This window comes from Macrotis lagotis, chromosome 7 (assembly GCF_037893015.1).
Source record: "Macrotis lagotis isolate mMagLag1 chromosome 7, bilby.v1.9.chrom.fasta, whole genome shotgun sequence".
NCBI lineage: Eukaryota > Metazoa > Chordata > Mammalia > Peramelemorphia > Peramelidae > Macrotis > Macrotis lagotis.
Genome location: NC_133664.1, coordinates 124979986 through 124997114, shown reverse-complemented (window position 1 = coordinate 124997114; position 17129 = coordinate 124979986). Strand labels below are relative to the sequence as shown.

Sequence of the window (17129 nt, the reverse complement as noted above, 5' to 3'; positions counted from 1 at the left end):
TGATGGGTAAGCCATGAATTTCCAATTCTTTGCCACTACAAAAAAAAAGAGCTGCTATGAATATTTGGAACATGTGGAACTTTTCCCATTTTTTTAAGATTTCTTCTGGATATAGGCCTAGAACTGGAATTGCTGGGTCAAAGGGAATGAACAATTTTATTGCTCTTTAGACATAGTTCCATATTGCTATCTAGAAGTGTTGGATCATTTCACAACTTCACCAGAAATGCATTAATGTCACAATCTTCCCACAATCTCTCCAAAACTGATTATTTTTCTTTTTTTTGTCATCTTAGCCAATTTGATTAGTGTGAGGTGTTACTTCATAGTTGTTTAAATTTGCATTTCTCTAATCAATAATGATTTGGAGAATTTTTTCATATGATTAAATATGGCTTTAATTTCTACATTTGATAACTGTCTATTTATATCATGTGACTATCAATTAGGGAATGATTTGTCACCTTAAATCATTCTTGTTTAGAGAAATATAAATTAAAAAACTCTGAGGTACCACCTCATACCTATCAGATTAATAATTTTCCTTCTCTGTCATTATTGACCCAGGTTGAAGGGGATGTGGGAAAATGGGGACACTAATGCATTGTTGGTATAGCTGTGAATGTATCCAACCTTTCTGTAGAGCAATTTGAAACTTCACCCAAAGAGGGAAAAACTGTGAAATCATTTGATCTAGCAATACAGTCACTAGGTATGTATCCCAAATGATCACAAGAAAATTACATGTACAAAAATATTTATAGCAGCTCTCTTTGCAGTGGCAAAGAATCAAAAATCGAGGGAATAACTAACAAATGGGGAATGGTTGAATAAATTGTAGTATATAAATATGGTAGACCACTTTTGTTCTATAAGAAAACTGGGCAGCCAGACTTCAGAAGAGCCTACATAGTATTGTATGAACTTATGCCGAGTGAAATGAGCAGAACCAGGAGTGTTTTGTTCACATTATCAGCAACATTGTTTCATGGATGGTTTTACTCATCTCAGCAGTCCAATAATCAAACATAATTCTTAAAGCAATTTTTGCATCTGATGGTACAATACTAGAACCCAATTCTTTAATATATACAACAAATTCCGACACACATTGTGTTTCACCATTCACACAATACTTTATTTTTCCATACAACTTATAGGCCCTTCAGTTTGTGAGATACCATTATTGGAGATGGCAGGAAAAGCCTGAGGATAATTTTTTCACTTCCTTAACTTGATCTTCTTGACTCAGGCCAGTGTGGTGCACATGTTTGAAAGGCCAGAGTTGAGCTCATCTCTACTTAAAGGTTTTGTTCTCTTCAGTCATAGTAAATATATTAGTGACAAGGCCAGCAGCAATGATTTTGCTACCATTATTCAGGGAAAAACACTGACATTTCTCTAAGACTATGGATTGTCTTAAGATTAAATTTGGCTCCAGATCGTCCCTAGGCATCTTCTCCAGGGGCAAAAGGACCAGAAAGATCATGTCCCACAGGACAGAAAACATGATAGGCATAAAGTGAGACAAAAAATGGTTTGTGGCAATCTCTTTTCTCCTTACTGTGAATATAAACCTCAGCCTTAAACTTCTGACAGAAGTGATTGGAGCCTGGTTTAACCAACACCGTGCCCCATTGAACACCCTCCCTCTTCAGCCCCTGAATTAATACACTAAGATTTTCTCCTGCTTCAGCTTGTTCAGCTTGATCCAGACTCTGGTGAAACATTTTAAATCCTATGACCATAGAGTGACTATTCTTTCTGTGACCCTGGAATTCATTCATCACTTTTCTTCATTTTTCTTCATGAACTTTTCCAGACTCCCTGTCACCACTGTGCCTCAGTCAGGGATGACATTAAACAGTCTCTACAGACAGCATGAAAGGCTTTTCAAGATTCCAAGTAGACGCAAGGATATGAGTGTCTATAGCATCCAACAATTTCAGTATGGCATTCAAACATATCTCTGACTACTACTTTTCTCAGAAGGCTGAACCAACAATGACAGGAATCTTCTCCCCATCATAGACAAACTCTGTGAGCAGTTCTATTTTTCTAGCTCTACTAGCCCCACTATCTCCACCATCTCATTGACCTAGACAACAACTTCCTTCTTCACAAGATGATCCATACCAAATTGTTTGGCAAGCAGCATGTGCTGCTGTCTGTGGCATGGGGCCATCATTGATTACCACCCCCAGAATGTGGTCATCCAGGGAGCCATGCCAGGTATCACATTCTTGGTATTGTCAGCAAGCCTAGTTGGCATGAGCATAATGTTGAGAGGCTGTATTAAATTCCATGTGAGTTACATTGATGGTGATACCCCTGGTTCGATTTTCTGATGCATTGTTGATGTTCTCATATTTCATAAACTTTGCTTCACTACCCCATGCCAGAATTGTGGTGAATACTACTGTCAGTGCAGGCTTGCCATGATCCACATGGCCAATAGTACAAGTATCAATGTGAGGCTTGTCTTTCACATATGTCTTCTTAGCCTTGATAACAAGGTCCCATAAAATGAAGGGGCAGAGGGAGGTTTTCGTCCCTGGATTAGAAAGTTGGGTCCTTTTCAAAATCTTGTGTAGCAATGCTGGACCCAAGCCATACCCAAAGCATAACAGTGAGGAGTTGGGGCAAGAAGGAAGGGGAAAGGATAAAGGAAGCACTAAGGAAAGGGGGCTTGGAATGGCACAGTATTTATTCTGAAGAGCTTATGATGGAAAATACCATCCACCTCCAGAGAAGTAACTATACAGTCTGAATGTAGATCAAATTCTACAATTTTCAATTTTGAAAATTTGCTTTATATTTTATGTTTTTTTCTTTTTTTAGTCTAACTCATCTTTCATAAATTAATAATATGATATCATATTTCACATAGTTATACATATATAGCCTATAGCAGAAACCTTTAAGCAGAGGGATGGTGGAAGGAAGGGAGGGAGGGAGAAAATCTGTAATTAAAAGCTTTATAAAACTTATTGTTGAAAACTATTTTTGCAAGTAGCTACAAAAATAAATGAACAAATATAAAAAATAAAATCCTTCGGGGTTACCTTGGGTCCCTGTATTGTTGAGAAAAGATAAGTCATTCACAGCTGATCATTGGACAATATTGTAGTCACTTAGTACATAGTTCATTTCACTTTGTCTAAGTTCATGCAAGTCTTTCCAAGTTTTTTCTTAAAACTTCCTGTTTTCATTTCTTACAACAGAATAGTATTCCATTATAATCATGTCATAATTTGTTGTCATTCCCCAACTAATGGGCATACCCTTAATTTCCAATTCTTTGAAAAGAGCTGCTATAACTATTGTTATATCCTTTCCCTATTTGTTTTTCATTTCTCTTGGGATAAAGATCTAAAAGTGGCATTGCTAGATCAAAGACTTTGCATGGTTTTATGGAACCTTTGTGCATATTCCAAATTTGTCTATAGAATGCTTGAATCAATTCACAGCTCCATCAACAATGCATTAATGTCTCATTTTCCCTTCATTCTCTCAAACATTTGTTATTTTGTTTGTCTCTCTCTTACTAGTCAACTAATAGGTATATATTAATTTTTAAAATTTACATTTCTTCAATCAACCTCATCTGAAAACTGTTCATTTCTTTTGATCACTTGTGAATGGGGAATGACATTTTTTTATAAATTTGACTCAGTTCTCTATATATTTATCAGAGGAACATTTCAATATAGGTTTTTCCCACAAAACTATTGCTAAATGTATTTCCCTCTATCCTATTCCTTCTCATTACATTCTATTCTCTCTCTTCTTTCATCCTGTCCCCCCTCAAAACTGTTTTGCTTCTGACTATCCCTTCCAATAATCTTCTCTTCCTTCCATCAACCCCCATATTTTTCCTTTATCCTCCTCCCCTTTTTATTTGCTATAGGGTCAAATGGATTTCTATACCCAATAGAAAAATTAAAATTTAATTTCTATCCCCAATAGCAAAATGATATTTTCTTTAAACCAAGTCTGTTGAAAGTAAAGTACATGTACTCCTTTTCACATCCCCCTCTTCCACTTCACTGTAAAAACTTTTTTCTTGCCTCTTCCATATGAGATAATTTACCATTCTATCTCCCTCCTCCCTTTCTCCCAGTACAATCATCTCTCACCACTTTATTTTATTTTTTAGATATTGTCCCTTCACATTAAGTTCACAGCAATGCCCTCTATCTGTGTATATAAATATATATATATATATATGTGTGTGTGTGTGTGTGTGTGTGTGTGTGTGTGTGTATGTATATATATATATATATATATATATATATATATATATATATATATATATTCCTTCTAACTGTCATAATCATGAGACAGTTCATATGAGTTACCATTATCTTCTTCCCCTATAGGAATATGGCCATCAACATCATTAAGTCCTTTATGATTTCCCTTTCTTATTTCCCTTTTTATGATTTATTTCTCTCTTTTATTTGACAATCATATTTTCTGTTCAGCTCTGGCATTTTTAATTAGAAAAGTTTGAAATTCCCTTAATTCATTTGCTCTTGAAAGTTTATGCTTAGCTTTGCTGTATAGTTTATTAGTGGTTTGATCCAAGTTATTTTGCCTTCCAGCATATCATATACCAAGTCCTATGATGCTTCAATGTAGAATTGTTAAATCTTGTGTTATCCTGATTATTACTACAAAATTTGATTTGTTTCTCTCTGACTGTTGGCAGTATTTTCTCCTTGACCTAAGAGCTCTGGAATTTGCCTATAATATTCATGAGAGTTTTCATTTTGGGATCTTGTTCAGTTGATGATTGGCTGGATTCTTTCAACAATTTCTATATTATCCTCTGCATCTAGAATATCAGGGCTGTTTCTTCAATAATTACTTGAAGGACTCTAGACTGTTTTCTCAATTATGACTTTGAGGTTGTCCAATGATTTTTAAATTACCTCTTCTGGATCTATTTTGTTTGTTAGTTGTTTTTCCAATGAACTATTTCAAATTATCTTTTTTTTTTTAATATGGGGGGGTTGTTTCATTAATTCTTGACTTCTCATAAAGTCATTGGTTTCCATTTGCTGACTTCTAATTTTTAGGAAATTATTTTCTTCAATGAACTTTTCTTCTTCCCTTTTCATTTGACCAATTCTACTTCTTGAGTAATTTTTTTAATCACTGAATTTTTGGATATCTTTTTCTTAAAATGTTTTATAAGGCATGCTTCTCCTCATGAACTTTTGCTTCTCTGATTTTTAAGTTCTTATTTTCTTCGGCATTTTTTTGTGTCTCATTTACCAATTTTCTGTATCACTTTTCAAGACTTTCTTGCATCACTACCATTTTCTTCCCAATTTTTCCTCTACCTCTCTTACTTGATTTTCAAAATACTTTTTAAGCTCTTTAATGGCCTAAGACCACTCATGTTTTTCTTGCAGGCTTTGGATATAGAAGTTTTGATTTTATCTTCTTCTGAGTGTGTATTTTGATCTTCATCATCACTATGGTAGCTTTCTTTGGTAAGATTTTTTTTTTATTCTTTGTGGTTTGCTCATTTTCTCAGCCATGACAAAATTTTTAACTCCATTTTAACTCCTAAAAATTAGGAGAGTGTAGAGGTTCCACTGTCCTAAACTTTATAGTTTTGTACAGTTATTTTCTTTGTTCTAGTGCAATGATATATTTTAGAAAGATTTCATTTATTTTGAGTTTTATAATTTTCCCCTTATTTTGCTTCCCTCCCCACCCCCAAAGAAGGAAATATGTTAGTCTTTATATTGTTTCCATGGTATACATTAATCTAAGTTGAATGTGATTAGAGAGAAATCATATCCTTAAGGAAGAAAAATAAAGTATAAGAGTTAGTAAAATTACATAAGGTAACAGTTTTTTTCTAAGGTATAGGTAATAGTCTTTAGTCTTTGTTTAAACTCCACAACTCTTTCTCTGGATAGAGATGGTATTCTCCATCACAGATAGCCCAAAATTGTCCCTGATTGTTGCATGGAATTGGCAAGTCCATCAAAGTTGATCATCACTCAGATGTTGTTGTTAGGGTTGTACAGTTATTTTCAAAGACACTTTTAGGAACCTACAAGTTTTCAATTCTTCTAAAGTTTGTATGATCTATGGAGAGTCATTGACTACTCCTCATATATGCTCTGGTCTATGAGTGTCTATAAATCCTCTTTTCTGTCATGGAACTATGAGGAGAGTTCCTGCTCACTTATAGTCTCAAACTCTGGTTTGCTAATGTATTTTTTTTCTTTCCCTTGGACTGTGACCCAAATCAGAAAATGGATAGTGCAACAAAGACTGGTAACAGAGACCAGGTATCTAAACTGAGAGCTCCAGAACAGTTGCTGATGTTGCTTCAGTGGTTTCCAAACCCTGTTTCTTGTTCACTGGGGCCTAAGGGACTTTGCTGGTGTTTCCTGGGCTGAACTGTACATCACTCTCAGCCACATACCAAAGACATTTTCTGTCAACCTTCTAGGCTATCTTTGACATTTATGGGCTGCAAGGGCTGGAAACTCTCACTACACCACCGATTCAGTACCACCACCCTCCTAGGCCTGCCCCTAGTTTACTGGGGCCCAGGCTGAACTGGACTGTTTCTTTCTCAGCCTGATACAGGTAGAACTTTTTTGCTAATGTAAGTTGTCATGGGCTGGAAAATTATTTCATTCAGTCTTTTTTGTCAATTCTGCCAGTGTAGAATTTGTTTAGCATCATTACTGAATGGTCTTTGGTGTATTTTGAGGGAAATCCCAAGTAAGTCCTTCCATTTAGTCCACCATGTTGTCTCTTCCTCTTACAGACAACTTTTTTTCTTTTATTGTTCTCCTTTTTTGTATTAAAATACATTGGTGACTTTTATATTTTGAGAAGATCTCTTGTGCCTAAGTTTCTAATACAGTGTACCTAATGAAGATGAATTTAATGCCTCCATATAATTATATTATGTTCCTTCTACCACTTGGTAAGTAATTTTGATTAAGTTATTCTCATCAGAGTCAAAATTGAGGGAGAAATACATAAATGGAAATATATCTTAACAATCTATATTTATAAAGATTGATTTTAATCCTCTCTAGCTCCAGAATCTTATGAAATAGGGTACATTTTTACCATATCAGTGTCTATAAAGCAGCAGTGACGAAGGAGAAATTCTCCAAATAGCATTATGTGTTGTCCATATGGTCTATGTTCCATATTTTAAAATGACAAATTATATGGAAGCAGTGGGATAATATTAACCAAGGGTGACTATTAATAGAAGTAAATTGGGAGATACTTTGCATTCTTTCTTGTTCAATAACCTCCTGCCACTCCCTTTATAGATTTTGGTTTTGATTCCATAGAATCATCTTATTTTGAGTATTCAAGGGACTTCAGAGTTCAAATAATTTAGTTCATATTTAATCAGAGTCTCTTTTATGATGTATTCAAAAAGTGGACAATCATTCATTAGATACAAACCTCCCATGGTAGTCAATTCATTATCTCCTATTGAAGTCCATGCAACTTTTGATTTCCTCTAATTATGAGGAATTGTTTCTCTTGATGTTTTACTTTTTTTTCAGGGCAGCTAGGTAGTCCAGTGCTTAGAGAGCTGGGTCTGGTGTCAGGAAGACTAATCTTCATGTATTCAAATCTGGCCCCAGACACTTACTAGTTGTGGGATCCTGGACAAGTTACTTAATCCTATTTGCCTCAATTTCCTTTTCTGTAAATTGAACTAGAGGTGGGGTGGAGCCAAGATGGCAGTGTGAAGGCAGCATTTCCCAGAAATTTCTTCCCCAAAATACTCCAGACACTGTCAAATTATGAAAATTTAGAGGGGCAGAATCCACAGAAAGCCTGAGTGATATAATTTCCTAGTCTAAGATAACTTAGACGTTCCAGGGAAAGGGTGTATTTCTGCCTCAGTACAGCACAGAATAGATCAGTGATCACTGAGAAAAACTTGAAAGGTTGGTGAGAGAACTCTGTTGCATCAGAATGAGTCCTGAGTGAGGAGCACCAGTCTCAGAGCAGCCCTGTGGTGAGAACCTACAGCAGGAATCAGGTAAACAAGCCTGTACCTCCAAAGCACAGCCCATAGATGGTAAAGGCATCTGGGAAGAATGCAGAAATCTTTCTGCTCTCCCTAGGACAGGACTTTCGCATTTTCCCAAAATCAGATTCAGGTTGCAGTTTGGACTTCCATACTAATATAAGCAATCAGGGACCCTCCTCACAGATGCAGGGCAGAAGGTAGCACCTGTGGTCATCTACATATCAAAGAATAGGCAAGAAATCATAAGACCTTCGAGGAATAAAGGCCCCATTGGGGTGTCCCCCAAGACCTAAGAAGTGTGGTAGATTATTCTTAAACTAAGAAATGAACAAACAAAAGAAAAAGAAGGATCTTAAACTAGAATATTACTTTGTTCCCATGGAAGATTCAGAAGATGACAGATTTGAAGTTTCCATGCTAAAAATCCCCTAAGAGAAATCTAAAATAGACTAGGGCTATGGATGAGCTCAAAAAAGACTTTGAAAATCAATTAAGAGAGGTGAAGGTAAACTTGGAAGGAGAAATGGGAGTAATGCAGATAAATCATGAAAACCAAATCAGCAGCTTGGTGAAAGAAATACAAAAAATACTGAAGAAAATAATCTGTTAAAAACCTATTTAGAATGAATGGAAAAAAATAAAACAAAAGGCAAGTGAGGAGAAGAATACCTTAAAAAGCAAAACTGGCCAGCTGGGAAAGGAGATAAAAAAGCTCTCTGAAGAAAATAACTCCTTCAAAAGCAGAATGGAACTAAAAGAAGCTGATGACTGTGGGAAATCAGGAGGAAATAAAACTCTTCCAAAAAAAGACAGAAATTAGAAGAAAAATATGAAATATCTCATTGGAAAAACAACCAAAGACAAAAACAGAGCCAGAAAAAATAATGTAAAAATTAATGGGCTACCTGGAAGTCATGACCAGGAAAAGAGCCTGGACTTCATTTTTAAAGACAGAATACAGTAAAATTGCCCTGATATCCTAGAAGCACAGGGTAAAATAGAAATTGAGGGAATTCACCAGTCACCTCCTGAAAGAGATACCAAAAGAAAAATTTCCAGGTATATTATAGCCAAATTCCAAAACTACCAAGTCAAAGAGAATATACTAAAAGCCACCAGAAAAAAAAATTCAGGATTACACAGGATCTGGCAGCATTTACATTAAGGGCTCATAGTGATTGGAATATGATATTCCAGAAGGCAAAAGATCTTGGTTTACAACTGAGAAACAACTACCCAGAAAAACTGAGCATCCTCTTTCAGGGGAAAAGATGGTCTTTCAGTGAAACAGGAGACTTTCAGACTTTCCTATTGAAAAAATTAGAGCTGAACAGAAAGTTTGATCTCCATGTACAGGACTCTGGTGAACCATAGAGGGGGTGGACCAGAAGGACTAACTATGAGGAACTTAATGATATTGAACTGCTTTTATTCCTGCATGGGAAGAAGAAACTGATAACTCATATGAACTTTCTCATTTATAAGAGCTGTTAGAAGGAGCATATATAGACAGGGAACAGGAAGGAGTGGAATATAATGGTCTAAGATTGTAAAAAGGTGGAGTCAATGGGTGATAAAAGAGGAAGAGAGGAAGGAAGAGAATGGAGGGAAAGAAGGGGCTAAGACATTTCACATAAGAAACAAGAAAAAAAATTATCAATGGAGTAGAATGGAGGGGAAGTGAGGGGGGAATTAGTGAGCCTTCATTTGCATCAGAAATGGTTCAGGGAGGAAATAACTAACACTTAATAGGGTATAGAAATATATCTTACCCTACAGAAAAATGAGAAGTAAAGGACAGGATAAGGGGGAATGAGGTGGTAGGGAAGGGGGAATAGGTGATAGAAGAGAGGGAAGATTGTGGAAGAGGGTACTCAGATACAAATCACTTTTTGACAGGGGCAGGATCAAAGGAGAGAGAGAATAGCATAAATGAGAATGGAAAGGAATAGTGTGGAGGGACATATAGCTAGTAATAACAACTGTGGGGAAAAATATTGAAGCAATTTTTCTGGTGGACTTATGAGAAAGACAGCAATTCATCGCAGAAACAGAGCCATTGGATTCTGAACACAGACTGAAGTACATTTTTACAATAATTACAGTACAATAATAATATAAAATAAATAAGCAAAGAAATTAAAAAAGGAACTAGAGAAGGAAATGTCAAACCCATCCAGTATGTTTGCCAGGAAAACTCCAAATCATTAAAAAGAAGGCAGTAAATTAGGAAACAATTTTTACAACTAATGTTTCTGACAAAGGACTTATTTCTAAATTATATAGAGAACTGAGTCAAGTTTATAGCATTACAAATCATTGTCCAACTAATAAATGATCAAAATACATAAAAAGGCAATTCTCAAATAAATAAATTTGAGCTATCTCTAATCACATGAAAAAAATGTTCTAAATTATTATTGATTAGAGAAATGTAAAGTAAGACAACTCTGAGGCACTCCAAAAACCTATACAATTGGTCAATGCTACTAAAAAATTAAATTATCAATGTTGTAGGAGACATGAGGAAACTGAGACATCAATTTATTGTTGTTGGTGTTGTGAACTGATTCAATCTTTTTTGGAGAGCAATTTGTAATTATGTTGAAGTGTTACAAAACTGTACATTCCATAGTATCCAGTAATACCACTAGTAAGTCTGTATCCAAAAGAGATCACAAAAAAAGGTTAAAAAAACTCCACAAGTATAAAAATTTTTATTACAACTCTTTTTTTGTAATGGCAAGGAATTGAAAATTGAGGGGATGCTCAACATTTGGGTAATGGCTTAACAAATTGTGGTTCATGAGTGTGGTGGAACGCTATTGTTCTATAATAAATGAGAGAATAACTTCAGAATCATCTGGAAAGACTTGCTTGAACTTATGCTAAGTGAAGTGAGAAGAAAGCGATGAACACTATACACACCAACAACAATATTGAGTGATGATCAACCGTGATGGACTTGTTTATTTCAGTAGTACAATAATAAACAATAATTCTAAAAGACATAATAGAAAATATTATCCATATACAGATTGAACTGTGGAGTTTAAATGGAAATGAAACCTTACAATTTTCAATTTTTTAAACTCAGTTTAAGCATCAACTTTTTTTTCACTCAAATTGAAATCTGAAAGATAGTTTCTGGGTGATTAACAATCAGTTTATTAATTCAACTAGAGATAATAAATTTAAGTCAGTATTCTCTTGATAACAGAAGACTCAGAATGGAGGCTAGTACCACTGCAAAAGGTGTGTTCCTGAAGATCTGATTGGTTAACAATTAATGAGAGAATGAATATTACAAGAGGTGAATGTTTTTCTAATAAATGACTAGGGAGCAGGGGAATTTGATCTTATCACTTGCGGAGAAAGAGACTCAGCTCTATGCAAGTCATTCCATTTCTGACAATTTATACCTGCCCCTCCCCCCAAAATTCCATCTTCCACTGATGAAAAATCTAGCTTAGATTTTTACCCTTTCATCAAAATTAAGCTCTTCCAGTAGGGTGGTGTCCTGCCCAAGATTGAGAAGAATGTCTCATTGCCATCCTTGTCCTTCAGAAGGATTGGGAACCCTTCAAATTATTTTTTAAAATATAGATCAGAACTGATAACTCATCTCTGGGAGTATTTACCTTATAACCTTTTCCCAGTGATTTTGATCCTTTATTTAATTCTAATAGTTGTCAGTTACAAATTCATATAAGTATATATACATCTATATTACTATTCAATCTTTTTCATAATGATATAAATTGTTAAATTCCTTGCAAAAATCAAAATATGGTTTGTATCCACCATTCTAATTCAGTAATTCTATCAAAAAGAAATTGAGATTTGTCCAGCATAAATTTTTCATGGTAAACCTATGCTGGTTCTGTATGAACCAAATGCTCACCAAGGTAATAATTTGAATGTTATAGACTTTTGACAGGAAAAAAATCAAGTTCATATGTCATCACTATCTTGCTCTTCTTTCTCTTCCTTCCCTCCTCCTCTTCCTCCTTTTCTCCTTCCCCTTCCTCCTCCTCCTCTTCCTCTTCCTCCTCCTCCCCCTTCTTCTTCTTCTTTCATTACTTCCTTCTTTTTCTTCTTCATTTTTCTTTTTCTTTATTCTTCTTAATATTATATGAACATATTTTGAATAATAAGGAAATTGAAAAGATGTATATTGAACAGAATTAGACACTAAAGACTCTGAGTGAAGAGTTAAGAGCTTAAGAAAATAATTAGTAATTCTTAGCCCTCTTCAGATATGGCAAATTCATCAATCATTATCATGAAAACTATATAGTTATTACTTTAATGGCAAGATTAGCATTCTGAAGGCAAAGTTCAAAGGAAAAACATATTCAATGCAATTAAGAACTCCAAAATATATGTCTTAATGTATACTTTTAGAATAATGCAATTTATGATAAATGATCAGTAAAATATCAATGTAATACTTGATCCATTGACTTAAAGCACCTATAGAAAGAAGAATATTTCTTTATCCAAAAAACAGATTGGTTACATTTTATTAAAAAAGGTTTTTTGTTTTTTTTTTTAATGAGACAACATTTCAAAGAGAAATGGTATAAGTTGTGGATAGCTAGGTAGCATTGGCTATATTGAACATAATGAGTATAAGTTTTTTTCTGGATGGAGTCAATAACATGATTAAGATGCCAGAGTGGAACTTTAAGGTCTTTCAATGCAGCATCAACATGACCTTCACAACAAACAGGGTTACAAATCTGAGAACAGCCACAGGAGCTTTGGCTGTGTGAGCAGCAGCAGAAAAGTTCCAGAGTAAGGCTAGACATCAATCTCGTCATCTGGCCTGGTCTGGAAGACTAAGGCCAGAAGGCCTGTAGTTTGAGCAGAATCCTTGTGTTTCCAGTTGAATCCTCTCCCCCCATCCCTGTGGGAGAAAGTGACTCCCCAGAAGAAACAGAGTAACAGACCCCCTCCACCCCACCCCCAGGCTCAGGTTTAGGCAGCAGACCTTTCCCAGTACTGACTGAAGAACAAAATTAACTATCTAGCCCAACTCACATTGTTTCAGGACAATTCAGACAACCTGTCAGGTCTAGGGAGGAGGCCACAAATCAAGAGGCACTCCAGAGAAAGTGTCTAGCACACCACCATACTGGTTAGCCCACTTGGAGTTACTAAGCCCAGTGAGGTGAGCATCTAGGGATTATAAAACAAGAGGTCTGTGAAGCAGCCCCTGCCCCAACACAAATGAAAAATGAAAAAAAAAACACAGAAGAAAGGGGAAATCCATTAAAAACTATTTTAAAGACAATCATTCTAAGTCAGGGAAAGCTACAACTTCTGAGGATAATATGAATTGGTCTCCAACCCAGAAAAACTTCTTAAAAGAAATCAGGAAGGAGTTAAAAATCAATTGCCAAAATTGGGAAAAGAAACTAAAGAGAAAATTGACACCTTGCAAAAAGAAAACAAATCCTTGGAAAATACAATTGGATAAGTCCAAAAAGAAAATAATTCTCTAAAAACCACAATTGGGAAAATGGAAAATTCCCTCAAAAACAAAACTGATCCATTGGAAAAGGAGTTGCAAAAGATAAGTAAAGAAAATTCTTGACTAAAAAAGTGATTGGAATCTGTGGAACCTAATAACTTCAGGAGACTACAAGAATCTGTTAAATAAAACCCAAAATAGGAAGAAATAGAAGAAAAAGAAAAATACCTCATCAGCAAAACAACAAACTGGAGAATAGATCAAGAAGAGACAATTTAAAAATCCCTGGGCTTTCTGAAAACATTAAGGATAAAAAAAATCCTGATCTCAAAATTTCAGAATTTAGTGAGGGAAAATTGCCCTGATATCATGGATCCAGAGGGCAAAATAGCTATTGAAAGAATACATCAGAGTTCTGGTCAAGAAGGTGGAGAGAAATCAAGCACTGTGCTAGGTCTTCCCCTCAGAAATAATATGAGAGGGACAGAGCCAAGAAGGTGACAGTTAAAGACCCTCTCTTAGGTTCTCTCACCATAATATTTCAAAAATAAAAAAAATTATGACTCTAACTAAATTTTTGAGTGACAGAATTCACAAAGAGATCCACTGAGGCAATTCTCCAATCCAATGTAACATGAAAAATAGTGGAAGGGCTCCACTCCACAGGGTTAGAGTGGTGGTCCACCAGAGTGAAGGAACTTCAGCCTCCTGGAGCAGCCCCAGGGCACTTGGTAGCCATGGATCATGGCAGTGAGGGGGCAGTTTCCTGACCTACACCCAAGATAGCACTGGGTACAACTTGGAAGATCAGTGGGGGGACTTCTGCCAGAGCAAGCGTGGGAAACACAGTCCCTCAGGGAACTCAGTGAGCAGTGGTGGCTGGGGCAGCCCAGATCCAGGAAGGAATCAAACAGAATTGGTAAGCAGGAGCCCCTAGGCAACTGAGCCTTAAGTGCTCAGCCTACCAAATGTAGGTGAGTGGAGAGAGACTGTACATGGAACAGAACTATGGCTCTTTGACCATATTCAGAACCTAATCACAGTCTAGGCTCCCCATAGAACAGCGGGGACCTCCTCCACCTCAGCCATGTTGGCAGAAGCATGAACTTGTGGTCATTCATAGACCTGGAGGGAAGACAGAGCTTCATACACTGAGATCCTTGTAGGTGGGGGTGGTCCCAATAATACACAAAAGCTCAGGGAGCACCCCAAAACCAGGCACAGACTGGGGAAATGAGTATAAAGAAAAAAAGGAGGAACAAATTTGAGAAATGCATTGTTTATGATCTCAAGAAGGATGAAAATACTCAATCTGAAGATGAGGAAGTACAAGCTTCTACATCTAAAGACTCCAAGAAAGGGCTCAACAAAGATTTTGAAAATTAAGTAAGGGAGATAGAAGAAAAACTGGAAAAAGAAATGAGAGAAAAACAGGAAAAACATGAAAAAGAAGTCAGCAGCTTAGTCAAAGAGATAAAAAAAATGCTAAAGAAAATAAAATGTTAAAAACCAGCATAGGTCAAATGGATAAAACCATTCAAAAAGTTATTGAGGAGAAGAATGCTTTAAAGCAGAATTGGCCAGATTGGGGAAAAAAGAGATAAGAAAGCTCTCTGAGGAAAATAAATCCTTCAGATCTAGTATGGAGCTAAAAGAAGTTGTTGACTTTATGAGAAGTCAAGATACAATACTTCAACACCAAAAGAATGATAAATTAGAAGAAAATGTGAAACATTTCATTGAAAAAAAGAACTGATCTGGAAAACAGATTCATAAAGGATAATTTAAAAATTATTGGGATACCTGAAAGTCATGATCAGGAAAAGAGCCTTGACCTAATTTTTAAAGAATTCCTACAGGAAAATTGCCCAGATATCCTAAAAGCAGAGGGCAAAATAGAAATTGAGAGAATCCAGTGATATCTCCCAGAAATAGATCCCAAAAAACACCCCTCAAGAATATTGTAGCCAAGGTTCCAGCCAAGATGATGGAGTGAAGACAGGCACAGTTCTAGAGTCTCCTGATCTCTTCCCCATCTATGACATGAAACAAACCTCTTAGAGGAAGTCCAACTCACGGAACCCAGAGAGAAAAGCCAGGAGAAAGAGCATGTACCTCAGGATTTGTCTCCCCCTGAAACTTTGGTAGAATTTGGGCGGGTGAGTCTGGGCTCAGAGGGAGGATCAGCCCAGGATCAGCCAGATTAACAGCTGAATTGGAACCAGGAGTCTGAGTGCTGGAGAGTGGGACCTACTGGATTAACAGTGGGGCTGGATGAAAGGGGCTTGGGTCCATGGGGAAGCAGAGGCTCTGGTGTTGGTGCTGTCCCCCTGGAGCTTGGGGACGGGGCTGTGGGGAGAGGTCTGGTACATGAGAGTTGCAGACACCATCCCTGAGCTCCTCTGGTCTGAGAAACTATGAGTCCACGCCTCCATTGCACTGAGGCCTCCTTCTGAACAAACAATTGCAAACTACTTCTGCCTCAGGCCCAGGTGTGTGAGCTGAAGAACCAGTCCAGATGAAGAATGACCTCAGGCCAGGGTAAAGCCCAGCATTGACTGAAGGCAAAAGAATTCAATAGTTCCAATTCCTACCTTCAGGCAAAGGGAGAAGGCCTGGCAAAGCAGGTCACAGACACTCCAAAGAGGGCAACCAGCACCTCCTGCTGGCCATCCAGAGAAACTGCACTCAGTAAAGCCTTTAGTGATCCCAAGCCCAGGTGAACCAGACCCCCTACCAACTCAAGGTTTTAGCATAATGAAGAAGGGTCAGCGGAAACATGGATCCATAGAAAAATTCCTGGAAGGGAAAGACCCCAACTCAGAGAGACCTGGAACCTCTGAGGAGAATACAATCTGATCTCCAGCACTGAAAGACTTCCTCAAAGAAATAAGGAAGGACCTTAAATATTTGGGAGAGACAATTAATACCTTGAAACAAGAAAACAAAACCTTAGAAAGTACAATTGGACAAACACAAAAGGAGAATAAATCTCTCAGATCCTCAAATGAACAAATGCAAAAAGAAATTAATTCTCTCAAAATCTCAATTGGTCAATTGGAAAGCTCTTTCAAAAGTATAATTGACCAATTGGAAAAGGAGTTGCAAAAGGTTAATGAAGAAACTCCTCCCCCCCCAATAAATAATGGAGTCTACAGAAACTAATGACTCCACGAGACAGCAAGAGTCAATTAAACAAAATTAAAAAAAAAAGAAAAAATAGAAGCAAATATAAAATACCTCATTAACAAAACCACTGACCTTGAGAATAGATTGAGGAGGGGCAACTTGAAAATCATAGGACTTCTTGTAAACATTGAGGAGAAAAAAAGCCTGGACTTAATATTACAGGATCTAGTAATGGAAAACTGCCCTGATATCATGGAATCGGAGGGCAAAGTAGTTATTGAAAGAGTACATCGATCCCCACCAGAAAAAGATTCTAAAATGAAAACACCAAAGAATGTTGTGGCCAAACTGCAGAACTATCAGATAAAAGAGAAAATCCTGCAAGCAGCCAGAAAGAAACAATTGAAATATCAAGGAGCCACAGTAAGGATCATGCAGGACCTGCTGCATCAACATTAAGGGACTGAAGGGCCT

General features: G+C 36.6%; 1 pseudogene; it reads right to left on the bottom strand.

The window, feature by feature from the left end:
* Positions 1 to 1297: 1297 nt before the first annotated feature.
* Positions 1298 to 8157, bottom strand: LOC141494146 (elongation factor Tu, mitochondrial pseudogene; annotated as a pseudogene).
* Between the last annotated feature and the right edge of the window lie 8972 nt (positions 8158 to 17129).